This window comes from Callithrix jacchus, chromosome 5, assembly GCF_049354715.1.
Source record: "Callithrix jacchus isolate 240 chromosome 5, calJac240_pri, whole genome shotgun sequence".
Classification (NCBI taxonomy): domain Eukaryota; kingdom Metazoa; phylum Chordata; class Mammalia; order Primates; family Cebidae; genus Callithrix; species Callithrix jacchus.
This window is the reverse complement of record NC_133506.1, coordinates 36,618,534-36,638,769: the sequence shown is the minus strand read 5'-3', so window position 1 is coordinate 36,638,769 and position 20,236 is coordinate 36,618,534. Positions and strand designations below refer to the sequence as shown.

Sequence of the window (20,236 nt, the reverse complement as noted above, 5' to 3'; positions counted from 1 at the left end):
CTGGTGGAAGGTGAGGCACTTGGGTATACACTGAGTTGGGCAACATAGGGGATGGGTCAGATCTAAGGGAGATGATGATTCTGGTTTGGGACATGTTGAACTTGGGGAGTAGTGGGCCATCCAAGAGCAGATATCTAGTGGGCAGCTTGCTCTGTGGTGACAGAAAACAGACTTTGGGGATAGTTGACATGTAAGATGGGACTTGAAGCAATTGGAGAAGAGATCAGCAAGGAAAGTGAGTGGCCAGAGGAGAGGAGAGAGTCTAGGATATCATGCTGCTTGGCACCCTGTAAATACCCAAATGTTTATAAATTTATTTATTTGATGAACAGCTGTATTCCTTCTTAAGTATTAGGTAATAGGCATTCCTTATTCAGTAATTAAAACATTATGAAGCAAGTGCAATTTTCTTATAACTAATTTCTGTTACAAAGGTTTGAGAAGAAGAGATTTTTATTTGATGTTCCTTTTTTTCTTTTTAAAATTACATAAGTAATGCACAGTGCATATATATTAATAATTGTATCATCCAAAAGATAAATATAAAGAGTAAAAAGGTTTTCTCTTTTACTTCTCTCTTCATCTTCTCTCCATTCAAGACCTTTTAAAAGTAATTATCCATGTACTGTTTCTAAGAGGAGCTAGATTCTGAACAGTCTAAGGTGGAAACGAGAATGTGATTCTTATGTTTGTCTTTGACTCACATAGAGACTATAGAGAAAAGTGATTCTTTTCACTTTTCCAACAGTCTAAGTTGGAAACTGGAGAATGTGATTCTTATGTTTGTCTTTGACTCACATAATGACCATAGAGAAAAGTTATATTAATGATCAGTGACTGCCTCCCCAGGAGATGTACTTGCTTTTGCTCTTAGTGATGCCTGATTTTGTTTTTTATAGGAAGTCATTCAACTGCATAGTTACTGGAGAGCTGAAGCCCTGCATTATGGTCTCTGGGAAGCTCTACCACAGCTGGACAGATGTGGAGGAGAGGGTTCTCATTTCCAGGGTATAGAAATGTGACTGCACACACACATGCACCCTGATGTGATGTCTAAAGAGTTACCTCAAAGATATGAGCATGGTGGCTCACACCTTTAATCCTAGTACTTTGGGAAGCCAAGGTGGGTAGATCACCTGAGCTCAGGAGTTCAAGACTATCCTGGGCAACATGGCAAAAACCCCATCTCTACTAAAAATACAAAAATTAGCTGGACATGGCGGGGCATGCCTGTAATCCCAGCTACTTGGGAGGCTGAGGCTTAAGAATAGCTTGAATCCAGGCGACGGAGGTTGCAGTGAGCCAGGATCGCGCCACTGTACTTTAGCCTGGGCGACAGAGCAAGACTCTGTCTCCAACAAAAATAAAAAATAAAAAAAGAGTTTTGAAAGCCTTTGGTTAAGCAGTGAATTTTTAGTGTTATTACATGTATAAGTCGCTAGCCGATCAAAATAATTATCTTTAGGAAATGTTAATAATAAATAGTTATGAGATGTTGTATATTTTATTAGATTCCTTATTTGCCCAGTTTTACTTCATGCAATGGACCTGGGTTTTAGACTTGATATTTGGCCATCATTTAAAGGTGGACTTCATTAGAGGCATTGAAAGATGAGTTGTGTCTAATGGACCTCTGAGACATTACTTCTACAGTGTTAAATATGCATAAAAATATGTGCTTGAAGATTATTACTTGGTAGAGAAGATGAGAAGTTATGTGATTGCCTTTGGCAATCGCAGCACATACACATGCACAGGATCTGGAATTTAAATGAAATTAGTCTAGAGCTCAAGCACTGAAAGGGTACTTAATATTTTTTTGACAGTTTGCTGATGTGTTTATTTTCTGGTCTTCTTCATCATGGCTAATCCACCAGAAGGCCTACTGATTCTACCTGTAACACACAGGGAACCCATCTTCACTGCCAGCACCCTAATGTGGGCCACTGTCACCATAGCTCAGGACTTCTGCAGTAGCCTTCTGCCTTCTCTTTCAGCTGCTACTCAATCCCATCCATTCTACATTTCAGCCAAAGTGATCTTTTTGGAAACAGAAGTCAATTATACTACTCCTCTGCTTAAAACTTTTAAATGGCTTTCCATTGCACTTAGGATAAAATGTTTAAACACCCATCTCTGTTTGCAATGTGATATGTGACATAGCTGTGGACTAATTAATTGCATGTTGAGCTATAACCTCCATTCAGCACCATCCTTCCAGTTCCTGGAGGAAGTCATCCTTTTATTTGAACCTAATTTTCTCTGTAAGCATCAAAATTTAAGGCATCTGTGCCTCTTCCACAAATAAGAAAAGATTTTGTCTGCTACTCTTTCCTACTCCCAGCTGTTTTTCAAAGTTTCTGATTAATTTTCTGCATTATATCTTTTTTGTTTCAGTAATTCTTATTAGCAATTGCATTTCACCTAACATCTGTTTTATCAATAATTGTGGAGTGGAGCTTTAACTAAACCTATTTCTTTGTTCGGCACTGCTTCCTTTATCCCAAGTCATCTTGTATTTCTTGGATTCAAATTTAATTTGCTACAGTACACCTTTGAGTCTTTTCCTCCTTACCCCCAAAGTACACAGTGGTGAACTTCTTGGAGCAGTTGCATATCCCCAAATAACTTTATTTTGCCTTCATACTTAAGTAACAGTTTTAGGGAGGTATGAGAGTCTATGCCTAAAATTATTTTTCCTTTTAAACTTTGTAGAAAATGCTTCATTTGTGTTTTAGCATCTGAAATTACAGACGAGAAGTCTGGTGCAAATCCAGTTTTCCTTTTGTTACAATTAGCATGCTTCCTAACTGTAGCATATTCCTAGATTTCAATTTAATTTTGTAATTTTAAAATTTCACCAAGTTATATTTAGGTAGTTTTTTCAATATTTTTATATACCATATAAACTTGGCAGACCCTTTCAACCTAATGCTCAGATCTCTCTTTAACTCAGGGCTGTTTGGTCCTATTATTTTGGTAATTTCCTTTCCTCTGTCCTCTCCTTTACAAAAAAAGTTAGATACATATTGGATCATCTAGATTTATCCTCCTTTCCCCTCTCATATTTCCTGTTTCTCGGTTTGGGAGAATTCATCAGTTTGATCTACTTCTGTCATTGGATATGCTCCTTTTGCTATTCAGACCTCTGTTGAAGGATTAAAAATTTTTTTTTGGCCAGGCACAGTGGCTCACGCCTTTAATCCCAGCACTTTGGGAAGCTTAGATGGGTGGATCACTTAAGGTCAGGATTTTGAGACCAGCCTGACCAACATGCTGAAACCCCGTCTCTACTTAAAAAAAAAAAAAAAAAAAAAAAAAAAAGGTCGGGCGCGGTGGCTCAAGCCTGTAATCCCAGCACTTTGGGAGGCCAAGGCGGGTGGATCACGAGAGATCGAGACCATCCTGGTCAACATGGTGAAACCCCGTCTCCACTAAAAATACAAAAAATTAGCTGGGCATGGTGGCGCGTGCCTGTAATCCCAGCTACTCAGGAGGCTGAGGCAGAATTGCCTGAACCCAGGAGGCGGAGGTTGCGGTGAGCCGAGATTGCGCCGTTGCACTCCAGCCTGGGTAACAAGAGTGAAACTCCGTCTAAAAAAAAAAAATTGTAGTCTTGTTCTTTTATTCCCCACTAATAACTTTTTAGTATTGTTCCTCTCCCTTAGATCTCCATAGATCTTTGAAATGGTATCTTCATGGATCTTTCAGAGAATGCTACAATTATTTTACGCTTCCTTTGTTATTTTTATTTGTTACTACCTAAGGGCACTTTAAGTTATCTGGATAGCATTTAAATACGAATGCCTGGACCCCTATTCCCTCTATAAATACTGATTCAATTGGGTTGTGGTGGGGCCCAGGCAACTGGTATTTCTAAAAACTTAGCAGGTGATTCTGATGTGCATCCAGGATTGAGAACTCTGGTTGTGTGATCAGAGTGGTAACTGTAGTGGGTTCTCACAGCACAAGTGGGAATTATTATTCTTCCAGAAGTAAATTGAGAGTACAGGAGCCCTGGTCCTGCTAAGTACCAGGGATATGCCTCCAGGGATTCAGTCAGCTGCCTTCTGAATGGGTGTGTGCATTGTCATTTGTGGTGCTGTTTCTTCATTCTGTAGTCCCAGCACCTATGTGGGTGGTTCCCCCACAGCTGATCCTCCACCTTATTATTCAGAGCTGTTCTCACAGCTTTGCCTTTCTGAGAACACTGGAGGATGCAGCTGTTTGATAGGCCTCTAATTATCCTCCTGACAGTTCTGGGCTCACTTCTACTTCTACATCCAGCTTCCCCTATCTCTGAATTTGAGTTTGTTTCCCCCCAGGGTTCTATGGTTATGTTCACATTTTTAGTTTCCTTCTTTTGCTTGGTTCAAATGGAAGTTTCCTTTATATCTTAGTACTGCTGTCATTCAATCAGTCTCGACGACATCTTCCCCTCCTTTGGTCCAGAAGTCCTCATGCTATTCTGATGGTATCTTTCCTGTTTATCCTGTGCTGCTGTGAACTTATTTTTGTATTTTTAATCACATATATTATTTTAATAAGTAGTCTTTTATATTAGTCATTTTAAGAGGAGAGAAGTACCTCTAAGTTCATCATTATTTATGATGAACAAGAAGTCCTCAAATAGTTTTTGGTTACTTTTGAAAAGTATCAGACATTTGAGGAATTTAGCTGACTATTTACAGAAGAGGAATGCTAGGTGGTTTAACCAGATGAAAGACTACTCATTCAATTAGTTTAAAAAAATGCATTTAAAGTTGTAAGATGTCATTTTTTGTGTATCAAATTAGTGAAGTATATTTTTGTGTGTATTGTGGAGCAGGGGTTGTGGTGGGGAATATATAAGGAGTAACGATTGTGTATGAGAAACAGAATTTAATGCTAACAAGGATGAAGTATAGACATTCTTATATACGTCTTGGGGAATGCAAAGTGGTACAATACTCAGTGCAGTCTGGCAATATGGGCCTTTAAAACTTTCATACTCTTTGACTCAGGATTCAAATTCTGGTAGTCTATCCTTAGGAAGTAATCATGGGTGAAGACAATAATTTATTTACAAATATGTTATAAAATAAATAAAAACCAAACACATTCAAATGCCTGACACTGGATAATTGCTAAATGATGGTACATCTATGCAGCTAACAAAATTAAACAAAGTGAAATTAACAAAAATTAATATTTAAAAAGATTTTAATGTCATAGGAAAAGTGCTTATGTAATGATGCTAAGTGAAAAAACATATACTTTAAAACAGATTTATCCAGAATATCAATTCTATAAAAAAAGTGCAAAGTAAAAATTAGCAGCAATTATTGTTTCTATGATTTGAATTATGTGAATTTTTTTCTCTATAGTCTTATACTCTTCTGTATTTTCCATATATCTACAATAAGTATATTATAATAAGGAAAAAATTGGTATTTTTTAAATTGCCAAGCTGTCCCACAAAGAAATATCAGTAATCACATGAAAATGTTTAACCTCAGTAGTAATAAAAGATGCAAGGAGTGCTTAATAACATGAGAGATATTTATCAGACCTACTATATTTAAGTGAAAAAAATGTCAATATGTGCAGTATGATTCTAGTATGGTTAAAATTGTGTATGTGCACGTGTGTATGCATCAGAATGTTGACAGTGCTTATCTTTTGGTAGTGGATATTTTTGGGTTTTATGAGCTTTTCCCCTCCACTATAATCTTTTACTTTTTTTTTTTTTTGAGACAGGGTCTCGCTCTGTTGCTCAGGCTGGAGTTACAGTGGCACAATCTCTCATCCCTGCAACCTCTGCCTCCCTAGTTCAAGTATTCTCCTCTCTCAGTTTCCTGAGTAGCTGGACTAAAAGCATTGCCCCAACACCCAGCTAATTTTTGTATTTTTAGTAGAGACGGAGTTTCACCATGTTGGCCAGGCTAGTCTTGAATTCCTGGCCTCAAGTCATCTGCCCACCTTGGCCTCCTAAAGTGTAATCCCAGGCCTGAGCCACCGTTCCCAGCCTACCCTCACTATAACCTCTACTTCTTTGTATTTTCCAGTTTGCTTATATTGAAAATATATTGCTCTTATAATTAGGGGAGTTTTTTTCCCCCCCACACTTAAAAAAATCAAATTAATCTTTCCATCCCCTACACTATACTTTCTGCTTTTAAAACATGCTTAAAATAATTAACATGGAGGTTAGGATAAGAGAAATTTGAGAGAATTCTCTGTGTAATTGAGTATTAAGAATTAATTGAATTCATTAATATAAATTTACACACTAAAGAGATTTATCTATGTTTGTTTAAAGAAGTATATTTGAGTACCTCAAATACTTTAAAAGTACACCCTTTTTTCAAAATATTAGCCATGTAAATGCAACATGATGGAAAACTGGCTTTGTGCCGTTTAAAAAAAATGTTTGTGCCATTTTAAAAAAAAGCGTATAGTTCAATAAGTTTGTTTCTTTTGTAAGAGATAGGGTCTTGCTATGTTGTTCAGGCTGACCTTAAACTCCTGGGCTCCAGCAGTCCTCCTGCCTCAGCCTCTCAAGCAACTGATACTATAAGTACACCCCACCTTGTCTGGTTAGTTTACATTAGTTTTTGTCAAATATTTATACTCCTGTAAACACTATCCCCCATCAGTATGTAGAACATTTTTGCCACCCTAGAAAAGTTCCCTCCTCTTGCTCTCTCTTGTCAGTCTTCACCATTCAAAGGTAATTTCTGTTGTGATTTTTAGCACCATAAATTAATTTAGTCTTCTCTAGAACTCCACGGAAGCAGAATCATTTATTTTATATCTAACTTCTTTTGCTCATCATACTTTTGAGATTCATCCATGAAGTGTGTATCAGAAACTTACTCTTTTTTCTTGCTGAGTAATATTCTATTGTATGACTATCACAGTTTTTAAAATCTATTCTTATGCTGACAGGTATGTACGAAGTGTCCAGGTGTTGGCTATTTAAAAACTGGGGATAGTTTGTAGCTATGTCATAAACTCTAATTTGCTTTCTTCCTCCTTTTTCCAGTCTAGCAGGGCTTGTGAAGCAAGATTTTGCCCTGTAGTTAAGGGCTTGTATCCAGGTGCTTATAACTAAGACCACCACAAAGAGAACAGAAAACAAAACTAAAGTGGGCCCACCAAGTCCCAGGCGGACGCCTCAAGAGTTCAGCTTTTGGGCACAGAAGGGCAGGCTTGCAAATTAACTGAAAACTCCCTTCACAGAAAGAAAAAAAGAGCTAAGCATTGAGAGAGTTCAGGGCACCCAATTAGAGACCAAGAAAGCCATTACCACATTGGATCAAATCACAGTAGTTGTTTTGAGACAGAGAGGTTACTTAAAACGCTGAGCCTTGACTATACTGAGAGTAAGGCGGGGCACTTCCTCCCCCCAGCCAGCCTTACAGCAAATGTCCCGCCTTATCTGGGTTCCCTTCAGCAGAGGTTTCAGGCTGAGGAGTACTAGGATATACTCTTAAAGTACTTCCCTGACTGCTTTTCCAACATGAGCTACATTAAAAAAAAGAAAAGAAACAGACTCTTAAGGGTGGGGTTGGGGGACATATTTGATAACTGGAAAACAAAAAAATCCCACAGACTCAAGTGGCTATCATACATTCAGGTATTGAACATACTACCCAAGAGCAGGAATTCTGAGTTCTGGGTCTGAGAGGCCCAGGATTCCTCTTTCTGTGACAGACAGGGCACAGTACCTCCTCCCTCATCTCATTCCTTGTAGAGTTCATTTTCCTCTGTGCCACCACCACCCAAAGGGAATGTGGCCTTTATCCTGTTTCCTTGGACACTGCCTCTTTATCCAACTCATCCTCTGAATCTTTGTTTGGTGTTTTTAAATTTATGTTTATTTTTTATATTTCTTTTGACCTCTGAATCTTCACACAGAGTTCCGGTTAACTGAGTGCAACTAAAGCTGAGGAAATGTGAAGGGAGAAATACAATCAGTCAGTTAGCTTATTGAAGACACTCTTAGAAGATGGGAAATTGTGTGGGCCTTGAAGATAGGACCCTTATTAGGCAGTGGTAAGTTCAAAGAATAGGAAATCCTCTCCACCTGCCATGTTAGAAGGGCTTTCCAGTTCCAAAAGAATTTGTGGCAAAACTCATGCCGTGAGAGTGAGTCTCCTATGGGTTATGCAGACCAGCCTTGTTCACTGTGCTGATTGCTTGGCATCAGACTCAGCCAGCAAGGGCTTACTCTATGTCCATCCTAACCCAGTTCTCTTCATCACTGGACTGTTGTCCATCTGTTGTGTTACTGCATCAGGTTTTTACCTGGTTACTTTCTGGCGCCCATTTCTTGCCTGGGCTTATTTTTTTTTCCCTCGCCCTCTTCAACTTAAACTTTCTGCTAAAAATGAAAAAGAAACATTGATTTGCAACTTCAAACTTTACATTAGCTAACATGCTCTGCCAAAGCACTGACCCTGAGCACTTGCCAGATAATGTTTTTATTGCTTTTAGTTTCATTGTAGATGACAAAATACATGGAATTGGATTTCTTTTTCCCAGGTTTTGGTGGTAGTTTATGTCAACAGCAGATGGTATTATCTGATTGAAAGTATTTATGAACAGTTTGATTATTTTTCTTTCTTTCTTTCTTTCTTTTTTTTTTTTGAGATGGAGTTTCACTCTCGTTGCCCAGGCTGGAGTGCAATGGCACAATCTCAGCTCACTGCAACCTTTGCCTCCTGGGTTCAAGCAATTCTTCTGCCTCAGCTTCTTGTGTAGCTGGAATTACAGGTGCCAGGCTAATTTTTGTATTTTTAGTAAAGACAGGGTTTCGCCATGTTGACCAGGCTGGTCTCGAACTTCTGACCTCAGGTGATTCACTGGCCTTGGCTTCCCGAAGTGCTGGGATTACAGGTGTCAGCCACTGTGCCTGGCCCAGTTTTATTCTTCAGATCCTTTCTGACGTTGCTGGATCACCTTGGACTATGAGTTTCATGCAGCTTATACATTGAGAGGAGGTGCAGACTGAAGCTTTGAAAAGTTGACACCAAACATCACAACTGAGGCAATCACTGCTCAGACTCATAATCTTCTGGTTTCAAATGACTTTTATTTTAGGGGAATATATACTTTCCTTGAAATTGCTAGAAAACTCCACAGAGATTTTTCCTGGGTTATTGTGTTATCTTCAGTTCTAATTTGATGTGTGAGCAAAAAGCAGATCGTATCCAGCCTAGGTTACCTTTATAATGTCAAGTGATGGTTCTTTCACAGACTTTAGCCAAAAATTTTTAGAGAAAAGACTTTTAAAAACCTTCCTCCCTCCCGACACCTTGTCCAATTATAGTTGATACTTTAAGCTTTGACTCTCAAGCTTCTGTGAGCAAAATCTTTGGCAGAGTAGCTAATGTTACATAATCAATCTGGGGGGATTTGAGCTACATGAAAAAGAGTTCCTGATACCATTCTGTGAAGTCTGCTAAACAGCTTAACTCTTATCAGTGAACAAATAAATAAGCTTCATGCGTCTCTATTCCTCTACTGGGAACTGAAGATAATGGAACTTAATTATAAATGAGGAAAATGAAAATCCTTAAGTTCAAACCTTTTTCATAGCCCAAAGCAAACAAAACAGTAAGATGCTACATAATTTACACTCATTCTCTAGAGTATGAATTTTGGATTACCAATGGCAAGTGTAAATTTCATATTTGTGATGTACTCCAGGATATTAGTAAATTACCATAGACATACAGACAACTAAAGAAGTTAGTGTATCACCTTATCAAAGACGTTTTAAGATAACCTTAAAATTACTCATAGAATGGAAAGACATCCAGGGATTAGAAGACTTAGTATTATAAAGATGGCAGTACTACTCAAAGTAATCTAAAGATTCAGTGCAGTCTTGACCAAAATTCTGGTAGCTATTTTTGCAGAAATAGGAAAGCTGATCCTAAAATTCACATAGAATTGCAAGGGACCCTGAATAGTCAAAACAGTCTTGAAAAAGAAAAACAGAGTTTGTGTATTCATGCTTCCCAATTTCAAAAGGTACTACAAAGCTGTAATAATCAAAATAGGTACAGGCATAAGAATAGACATGTAGATTAGTGCAATAAAACTGAGTCCAGAAATGAACCCATACATCTGTGATCTTTGAGAATAGTGCCAAGATGATTCACTGGGGAAAGGATAATCTCTTTAACAAATGGTGCAGGTAAAACTGGATATCTACGTGCAAAAGAATGAAGTTGGACCCCACACATACTAAAGTTAACTCAAAATGGATCAAAGACCTAATTCTAAGAGGTAAATCTATAAATTCTTAGAAGAAAATATAAGGGTAAATCTTCATGACCTTGGATTTGGTAATGAATTCTTAGAAATGACACCAAAAGCACAAGCAACAAAAGAAAAATAAAGTGGACTGCATCAGATTTTAAAATTTTGCCTCAAAGGACACTGTCAAGTAAGTGGAAAGACAACCTGCAGAATGGGAGAAGATATTTGCAAATCTGCTAACAAAAAAACTCTTAACAAGTGAACAACAGAACAGATAACCCAATTAAAATATGGGCAAGGGACTGGAGTAGACATTTTCTAAAGATATGCAAATGGCCAAAACCATATGAAAATATTTCCAGGGTCATTGGTCATTAAGAAAATGCAAATCAAAGCCACAACGATATACCATTTCACACCCACTAAGATGGCTGTACTTTAAAAACAAAATGAAACTAGGAAATTGCAAGCATTGATAAGGATGTGGAGAAATTAGAATCTTGTACTTTGCTAGTGGGAATGTAAAATGGTGAAGTCACCATGGAAAACAGTTTAGTAGTTTTAAAGTTCCATATAGAATTAACATATGACCCAGCAATTCCACTCCTAGTTATATGTCCAGTAATTGAAAACAGGTATTCAAACAAATACTTGTACACGGGTGTTCTTGGCAACACTATTCACAATAGCCGAAAAATACAAACAACCCAAATGTCTATCAGTGAATGAGTAGGTAAGCAAGATGTACATCTACACAGTAGAATACTTTTCAGCCATAAAAGTAATGAAGTACTGCCCGTGCTACAGTGTAGATAAACTTTAAAACATTAAGCAAAGTGAAAGCAAGCCAACCCAAAAGGTCACATACTGTTTGATTGCATTTATATGAAATATCCACAAGAGGTAAATTTATAGAGACATAAAGCATATTAGTAGTTTTCAGGAGTTGGAGGAAGAGGAGGAGGAGGAGGAGGAGGAGGAGGTGGAGGAGGAGGAGGTGAAGGAGGAGGAGGAGGAGGAGGAGGAGGAGGAGGAGGAATAGGAGTGAGACTGCTTAATGAGTTCAGGGTTCATTTTGAGGTGATGAAAATATTTTGGAACCATGTAAATGTAATGGTTGCACAACATTGTGAATGTGCTAAATGCCACTGAATTGTACATTTAAAAATGGCTAATAGGGCTGGGCGTGGTGGCTCAAGCCTGTAATCCCAGCACTTTGGGAGGCTGAGGCGGGTGGATCACGAGGTCAAGAGATGGAGACCATCCTGATCAGCATGGTGAAACCTCGTCTCTACTAAAAATACAAAAAATTAGCTGGGCATGGTGGCGCGTGCCTGTAATCCCGCTACTCAGGAGGCTGAGGCAGGTACATTGGGAAGTTCTTTCCAACTGTGGACAGGAAAATGTGAAGACTGATGATCCCAAGTGGGTTTCTCCCTAAACTAACAGTTAAGGAATATAGTTTCACTGTTTCATTTTTATTTGTTGAAACTGGTAAAGCCTCTCTCTACCTTGAATGGGTCTGGGGTTGTTTTACAATTTATCAGACCAGATTGGTTTGATATTGCTTCCTTCATTTAATTAGAAAAAGCACGTTTAAAGTAACTTTATTTTATTTGGAGATGGAATAATTTTTTGGTTTTATGAAAAGTGTAAAGGAACTATAAAAGAATCTAAGACATACTTACAAAATTGCAGTCAGGTTTTTCTGTTGGTTTTGTATGCTGCACTGCTAGAGATTTTTGTGATACTTTCTAAAATAATTTCAAATGCTTTTTTTACTGTCAGTGGCATTGGTGTCACGAATGAGAAAATTGTATTCAGATCAGTCAAGCAGAGTCTGTGCAAAAACAAAAAACATGAATTTTTTATTTTTATCTCATCTGTTTTGTTTTTGAAGGAGGAGCTGTAGGCTATATTCTGGCAAATGATCTGGGAAGAGCTTCTTACTCAGAAAGCTAGAAGTGTTTTGCCAGTTATTATTAAGCTTTTCTTTATGAATGAGGCTGTTGCTTCTGGCCCACAGTCAGTGCTGTTTTATGGGGACTTGTTTCTCCAGCAAACATTGTGTTCCACACTCCTACCTGGTTCCTCTTATGATCCAAAATATGCTATTCAGACTAAAAATCTGTAGATGTGAAGCAAACAAAGCTAACTGGTCTATCAGGGATTGAATCCATAGCTTTTGGCATCATGTGAATCAACCAGTCAACTGGACTACTGCCTTGCTTGAGTAAGGTTGTTGCAATTTTAAAGTTAGAAGGGATCTGGCAAGCACAAAAATATTTGGAATAAATGTAATAAGCTAAAGTAGTAGATAAATATAAGTATTCAGCTTAAAATAATTATTGCTTCTGACTTTCACAAAATTAGGTTTCCTCTGTGTGAGGTTCATAGGATTACTTATTTATTTAGAGATAGGGTCTTGTTCTGTTGCCCAGGCTGAAGTGCAATGGCATGATTATAGCTCACTGTAGCCTTGAACTCCTGGGCTCAAGTGATCCTTCTGCCTCAGCCTCTCAAGTAGCTTGGACTATGGGTGCATGCCATCATGCTGGCTATTTTTTTTAAAAAAACTTTTGTAGAGACTGTGGTCTCACTATGGTGCCTGGGTTGGTCTTGAACTCCTGGTCTCAAGCAGTCCTCTTTCTCAGTCTCCCAAAGGGTAACTTTTAAAAAATAAGCAAAGATGAGCTTTAAGTCAGGGAGAATTAGAAGTTGTTTTTCAGTAAATTATTAATAAGGAAAGATTTTCAAGAGCTAATTTAAGTAGACATTAAGCTACTTTAACTAGGCATACCAGGACAGAAGTAGAAAAAGTGAAATGAATGGATGAGACTGTAGATTACTGCACAATTACATTTGCCCAGGGACCCCTAACTTGAACAGCAGTATAGCGCATAATGCTTTTCTTTGGGCAATTTACCTAACAAGTTTCCTCATCTGGGTTATCAGAATATAGAATCAACCTCATAAGGTCATTATAAGGATTGGATTAATGTACTTAAAGCTCTTAGAACAATGCCTGATGCAGTGTAAAGCTAGATATGTTTATGTTAAAGTCATAAGATGCTAGTGTTAAGATAACTAGAAGCCACTTTGATGAGTGAATTTTCTTTTTTTTTTTGAGGGGCAAACCTGTTTACGTTTATGAATGCTCATAGTTATGATGTGCTAGTCATGATACACTAGTCTAGCGTACCAATGCCTGGACGTCTGTTGGAAGTTCTGAGACCTTCTGGTATACTCGCATTGGAACCATTTTACTGCTAATGGGCATCTCAACCAAAGAGAATTATTCAAGAAAGAAATAAGAACTCAAAACAGTGCTTTTTCAACTGTTTCCCAAGTAATTTTAAGATCCAATGAAGCATCTCTGGTTGTCTGTTAAAAACATAGTTACTGTCTCATTCATTCACTGCAAGTGTCCATGATGAAATAGGGGGAATGGTCAGAGACAGAGATGAAAACAGTTCCTTGGCCTGGAACTTACAGTCTGGGCCACTTTTATACCTCTAGAATCTGTACCAGGAAAACCTGAATGGAAAAATGTCAAACTAGGACATCTTTGAAGTTATAAAGCCACACAGCTGTTAATATTATTTCTTCCAAGCTATCTCAAACTTAGCTGAGAGAGAAAGATGGAAACTCTTTGGTGGAAAGAGTGTGAAAATTACAGATTTTGTTCTGATCTGTTATTGGAGACCATTGAGTTTGCTTTATTTCTGTGTTCTAGTTTCTACTAGGAATTTTAATAGTTTCAAATTTCTAGTTTGTATTTCAGTAACCTCTTTTCACCCTTCTTGTCTCACTGGTTTTTCTGTTTATGTGTAGTTCTGGTGAAAATGAATTAGGAAAGGAGACTGATGAGATTGGATAACTCAGCATCCTAAAATGTTTTCTCATGAAGTGATGATGTGCTACTTCTTTCATAGGACTGAAGTGCAACTCCAAAAGCAACACGCGACCCTTTAAAGATGCTTGTGGGACTGTATAAAGTGAAGAGGGAAACTGGAGAAAACAATGAAGTAAGGAAAAAGTATGTCTCCTGGGTAAACAGCATGAGCTTTCGCAAGTTTCTTGCTACAGTAGTTACCACACCTTTGTAATGCATAAGTCTTTATAGTCATATTTAGTCTTTGCATTGCTATTAAGCATTATTTGTTTTCTCTTTCCTTGTTTTGTATTGCTGAACTCTTTGATCAATTCATTCTTTTTTGGATTAATCTAAAAATCTGCATTGAGTCTACAACTTGGATGATTTCTTCAGTCATTTAATAGGAATGTGTTATAGGTTGACCATTGAGATCATAAGAGTATCCTGTGTTGTGTCTCTATGATGTGTAGGGTGAGTCAAAGTGTCAACTTTTAGTCTGAGTGCAGAACTTACACTTGATTGATTTGAAAAAACTAGAAAACTAGTTTGTATATCAATTATTCAAGCTGTATTCTCAGGTTACAATATATGTGGCACTACAACACATCTCTGGGATCTGTGGAATAGGAAATCTTTGAAAAAAAAATCTAGTGTATTTAATGATAGGCATATAGTCACAGCATACTGTTACATTAAAAAGTAGTTACAAAGCATATTACAATTTAAATCGGGAAAACTTTTTTTTAATGCTAAATACGGAAAACAAAGCAGACTAGCAAACAATCACCATAAATAGACATAGCCTTCAGTTGATGAAATAGATATGCCCTAGTAAGCTTTTTAAATAAACCATATCTTTTACATTATTTTCCATTATTAAAACACTTTCTCGGCTGGGCACAGTGGCTCATGCCTTGTAATCCCAGCACTTTGGGAGGCTGAGCCTGGTGGATCTCAAGGTCAAGAGATGGAGATCATCCTGGCCAACATGGTAAAACCCCGTATCTTCTAAAAATACAAAAAAAACTTAGCCAGGCATGGTGGCCAGCTCCTGTAGTCCCAGCTACTCAGGAGGCTGAGGCAGAAGAATTGCTTGAACCCAGGAGGCCAGAGGTTGCAGTGAACTGAGATCGCGCCATTGCACTCCAGCCTGGGCAACAGAGTGAGACTCTGTCTCAAAAAAAAAAAAAAAGGAAAAGAAAAGAAACTTTCTTCAGTAAGCTGAATAGAAATTTTTAGAGAGAAAGAAATGGAGGCAGAATCATTGATGATATGTGATGCTGGAAGTTCTGTGCAACTTCCTTAGACAACTCTATGGCAACATCTCTCTCCTTCTCCACAAGCCTGGGGACCACCAGCCCATGGGAGTTTTCTCACAAGTGTAACTTCTGGAATTTTATGTCTTGTGGTGGGCATTTTCCCTATGCTTCAATAATGGATTGCTGCAGGCCTAATATTGGCTGTATGGTCTATTCCACCTTGATCATTATTTAACTTTGAGTCTTAAAGTTGAGTAAAATGGTTTAGTGGCTTTATATATCAATCCTCTAAATTAAAAATGTTATAAGACACATTTTTTATGTACACATCTTCTAGTGCTCACTCTTATATTGGTCTCTTGGCTTTATCACATTGGTCTCTTGGCTGTGCTTCCATCAGCCCAGAAACATTCCTGCTTTGGAGCCATTGTTCTTGTTCCCCCTGCCTGGAATCGTTTTCTCCCAGATAGTCACATGGCTACTGGCTACTCCCCTCCTTCAGGTTTCTGCTCCCAAGTTACTCTATCAAAGATGCCTTCTATGGTATCCTCAATTAAAAATGATACCTTACCATACCCTGGAATCACTCTAGCCTTCTCTGTTTTGTTCTATAGCATTTATCACTGTCCAGCCACGGTAGATACATTTGAGTGGCAGTGTCTCTGCCTTCCCTTCATACCCAGTACCTTCCCTGCCTGAACTCCTCATTGAGGGCAAGACCTTTATCCCCAGGATCTAAACCAGTGCTGGACTGTAGATGCTCAGTAAGTATTTGTTGGGTGAATGAATGAAGCTTGCTTATGTTAGGAGGATTAAGTAGATTTGGAGATCATTTGATTGTATTGAAAACGATTAACAGGGAAAATGTTGTAGAGGAAGTATCTTAAACTGTATATTAAAAGCCTGATAAACAGCAGGGCTTAAAAATCATTGTCAAAGATAGTTCTTTCATCTAGAAGGTAATTTAGAGCCACTTTAGGAATATAAATAGCAGATCAGATATTTACGCCAAAAAACCAGACATAAAATATTAAACAGAAATGTCTCAGTTGAACCACTCTTTTTGTTAACCTCCCAATCTTTTTTTTTTTTTTAATTGCATTTTAGATTTTGGGGTACATGTGAAGGATATGCAAGATTGTTGCATAGGTACACACGTGGCAGTGTTATTTGCTGCCTTCCTCCCCTTCGCCTATATCTGGCATTTCTCCCTGTGCTCTCTCTCCCCAACTCCCCACCCCCTGCTGTCCCTCCTCTATTTCCCCCCAACAGACCCCAGTGTGTAGTGCTCCCCTCCCTGTGTCCATGTGTTCTCATTGTTCAACACCACCCTATGAGTGAGAACATGCAGTGTTTGATTTTCTGTTCTTGTGTCAGTTTGCTGAGAATGATGGTTTCCAGGTTCATCCATGTCCCTACAGAGGACAAGAACTCATCGTTTTTGATGGCTGCATAATATTCCATGGTGTATATGTGCCACATTTTCCCTGTCCAGTCTATCATCGATGGGCATTTGGGTTGGTTCCAGGTCTTTGCTATTGTAAACAGTGCTGCAGTGAACATTCGTGTGCATGTGTCCTTATAGTAGAACGATTTATAATCCTTTGGATATATACCCAGTAATGGAATTGCTGGGTCAAATGGAATTTCTATTTCTAGGTCCTTGAGGAATCTCCACACTGTCTTCCACAATGGTTGAACGAATTTACACTCCCACCAACAGTGTAACAGTGTTCCTATTTCTCCACATCCTCTCCAGCATCTATTGTCTCCAGATTTTTTAATGATTTCCATTCTAATGGGCATGAGATGGTATCTCAGTGTAGTTTTGATTTGCATTTCTCTAATGACCAGTGATGATGAGCATTTTTTCATGTTTGTTGGCCTCATATATGTCTTCTTTTGTAAAGTGTCCATTCATATCCTTCGCCCACTTTTGAATGGGTTTGTTTGTTTGTTTTCTTGTAAATCTGTTTTACTTCTTTGTAGATTCTGGATATCAGCCCATTTTCAGATGGGTAAACTGTAAAAAATTTTTCCCATTCTGTTGATTGCTGATTCACTCTAATGACTGTTTCTTTTGCTATGCAGAAGCTGTGGAGTTTGATTAGGTCCCATTTGTCTATTTTGGCTTTTGTTGCCAGTGCTTTTGGTGTTTTGGTCATGAAGTCCTTGCCTACTCCTATGTCCTGAATGGTTTTGCCTAGATTTTCTTCTAGGGTTTTTATGGTGCCAGGTCTTATGTTTAAGTCTATAATCCATCTGGAGTTAATTTTAGTGTAAGGTGTCAGGAAGGGGTCCAGTTTCTGCTTTCTGCACATGGCTAGCCTGTTTTCCCAACACCATTTATTAAACAGGGAATCCTTTCCCCATTGCTTGTTTTTGTCATGTTTGTCAAAGATCAGATGGTTGTAGATGTGTGGCGTTGCCTCCGATGCCTCTGTTCTGTTCCATTGGTCTGTATCTTTGTTTTGGTACCAGTACCATGCTGTTTTGATTACTGTAGCCTTGTAGTATAATTTGAAGTCAAGTAGTGTGATGCCTCCCGCTTTGTTCTTTTTGCTTAGAATTGACTTGGCTATGCGGGCTCTCTTTTGGTTCTGTATGAAGCTTAAAGTGTTTTTTTCCAGTTCTGTGAAGAAGGTCATTGGTAGCTTGATGGGGACACCATGGAATATTATGCAGCCATCAAAAATGATAGCTATTTACAGACAGCATTGAATCTGTAAATTACTTTGGGCAGTATGGCCATTTTCACGATATTGATTCTTCCTAACCATGAACATGGAATGTTTTCCCATCTGTTTGTGTCCTCTCTGATTTCGTTGGGCAGTGGTTTGTAGTTCTCCTTGAAGATGTCCTTTACATTCCTTATTAGTTGTATTCCTAGATATTTTATTCTCTTTGTAGCAATTGTGAATGGCAGTTCGTTCTTGATTTGGCTCTCTTTAAGTCTGTTATTGGTGTTTAGGAATGCTTGTGATTTTTGCACATTGATTTTGTATCCTGAGACTTTGTGGAAGTTGCTTATCAGTTTCAGGAGATTTTGGGCTGAGACGATGGGGTCTTCTAGATATACAATCATGTCATCTGCAAATAGAGACAGTTTGGCTTCCTCTTTTCCTATTTGAATACCCTTTATTTCTTTTTCTTTCCTGATTGCTCTGGCTAGAACTTCCAGTACTATGTTGAATAGGAGTGGTAAGAGAGGGCATCCTTGTCTAGTGCCAGATTTCAAAGGGAATGCTTCCAGGTTTTTCCCATTCAGTATGATATTGGCTGTTGGTTTGTAATAAATAGCTTTTATTATTTTGAGATATGTTCCGTCAATACTAGTTTATTGAGGGTTTTTAGCATAAAGGGCTGTTTAATTTTGTCAAGGCCTTCTTTGTATCAGTTGAGTTCATCATGTGGTTGTTGTCTTTGGTTCTGTTTATGTGGTGAATTACATTTATAGACTTGTGTATGTTGAACCAGCCTTGCATCCCTGGGATGAATCCTGCTTGATCATGGTGGATAAGCTTTTTGGAGTGCTGTTGCAGTTGGCTTGCCAGTATGTTATTGAAGATTTTTGCATCTATGTTCATCATGGATATTGGCCTGACGTTTTCTTTTCTTGTTGCGTCTCTGCCGGGTTTTGGTAACAGGATGATGTTGGTCTCATAAAATGATTTGGGAAGGATTCCCTCTTTTTGGATTATTTGAAATAGTTTCAGAAGGAATGGTACCAGCTCCTCTTTGTATGTCTGGTAGAATTCAGCTGTGAACCCATCTGGACCTGGGCTTTTTTTGTGTGATAGGCTCTTAAGTGCTGCCTCAACTTCAGGCCTTGTTATTGGTCTATTCATGGTTTTGACTTCTTCCTGGTTTAGGCTTGGGACAATGCAAGTGTCCAGGAATTTATCCATTTCTTCCAGGTTTACTAGTTTATGTGCATAGAGTTGTTTGTAATAATCTCTGAAGATGGGTTTGAATTTCTGTGGAATCTGTGGTGATATCCCCTTTATTGTTTTTTTATTGCATCTATTTGGTTATTCTCTTTTTTCTTTTTTATTAATCTGGCTAGTGGTCTGTCTATTTTGTTGATCTTTTTTGAAAAACCAGCTCCTGGATTTATTGAGTTTTTGAAGGGTTTTTTGTATCTCTGTCTCCTTCAGTCTGCTCTGATCTTAGGTTTATTTCTTGTCTTCTCCTAGGTTTTGAGTTTTTTTGATCTTGCTCCTCTAGCTCTTTCAATTTTGACAATAGGGTGTCAATTTTGGATCTCTCCTTGCTTCTCATGTGGGCACTTATTGCTATATCTTTTCCTCTAGAGACTGCTTTAAATGTGTCCCAGAGATTCTGGTATGTTGTGTCTTTGTTCTCATTGTTCGAAGAACATCTTTATTTCTGCCTTCATTTCATTTTTTATCCAGTCAACATTCAAGAGCCAGTTGTTCAGTTCCCATGAAGCTGTGTGGTTCTGAGTTAGTTTCTGAATTCTGAGTTCTAACTTGATTGCACTGTGGTCTGAGAGACTGTTATGATTTTCATTCTTTTGCATTTAATGAGGAGTGATTTACTGCCAATTATGTGGTCAATTTTAGAGTAGGTGTGATGTGATGCTGAGAATGTATAGTCTGTGGATTTGGGGTGGAGAGTTCTGTAAATGTCTATTAGGTTTGCTTGTTCCAGGTCTGAGTTTAAGTCCTGGATATCCTTGTTAATTTTCTGTCTGGTTGATCTGTCTGATATTGATAACGGGGTGTTAAAGTCTCCCATTATTATTGTGTGGGAGTCTAAGTCCCTTTGTAAGTCATTAAGAACTTGCCTTATGTATCTGGGTGCTCCTGTATTGGGTGTGTAT

The 20,236-nt window shown here is 38.2% G+C and overlaps 1 protein-coding gene across 14 annotated transcripts in view; it reads left to right on the top strand.

The window, feature by feature from the left end:
* ZHX3 (zinc fingers and homeoboxes 3) overlaps positions 1 to 20,236 on the top strand; it is a 150,521-nt gene that overhangs the window by 31,864 nt on the left and 98,421 nt on the right. For 5 of the 14 annotated variants that reach the window (XM_054255348.2, XM_054255358.2, XM_078371694.1 and 2 more), the window contains exon 2: positions 14,190 to 14,282. The exons of 5 other annotated variants lie outside the window; for them this stretch is intronic. The gene's annotated coding sequence lies outside the window, so the exon portion shown is untranslated. Of the gene's footprint in view, positions 1 to 14,189; positions 14,294 to 20,236 lie in introns of all 14 variants that reach the window. 4 more of the 14 variants (XM_054255346.2, XM_054255351.2, XM_017972050.4 and 1 more) reach the window with 1 other exon arrangement.